The sequence below is a fragment of the Mytilus galloprovincialis genome, chromosome 1 (assembly GCF_965363235.1).
Source record: "Mytilus galloprovincialis chromosome 1, xbMytGall1.hap1.1, whole genome shotgun sequence".
NCBI lineage: Eukaryota > Metazoa > Mollusca > Bivalvia > Mytilida > Mytilidae > Mytilus > Mytilus galloprovincialis.
Window position 1 is genome coordinate 121,914,773 of NC_134838.1, and position 641 is coordinate 121,915,413.

The window sequence follows — 641 nt, forward strand, 5'->3', positions numbered from 1 at the left end:
CTCATCGCTCCTGTTTCTGATATGTCGCGTGGGAGATCTAACGAAACCCGCTTTAAGGTCACATGTGAGTGACCTCGTAGGTGTGTCTTTTTCGACCAATGAAATTGAGTCTTCCACGATCTTGGAAGTTTAACGTAAGGCAAAGGGATGTAACTCATTTTATTTACGACGAAATCGTCAGTCAAAATAATTCATAAACTTTTTTGATTGGCTTATTAATAGGTCGTAAACTCATTTGCATATCTTTATAAATTCATAACTTTTAGTTCACTCACATGTGACCTCAAAGCGGGTTTCGTTAGATCTCCCACGCGACATATCAGAAACAGGAGCGATGAGAGATCGGTTTTTAATTAGATTGGGTGTAAATAATTGACAAATTTAGAGCACTAGAGCCTAATACATGTATTGTAGAAATTCAAGTTTTAATTGGTTATGTCAGCTTTCTTTTTAATTTTGAATTATTATTTGATACTTTTCTTCTAAAAAATAAATGAAAGTTTCTTGTACTTAACAAACAACCAGTTCTCTGTAATATTGACTGCATGTCTAGCGTTCTTTGTAATGATTTTTGATTTTTTTTCTCTGTTCACTTCACTTTTTGCCAATTTGGTATGAAATGGGATGAATGTAAGCCTTCA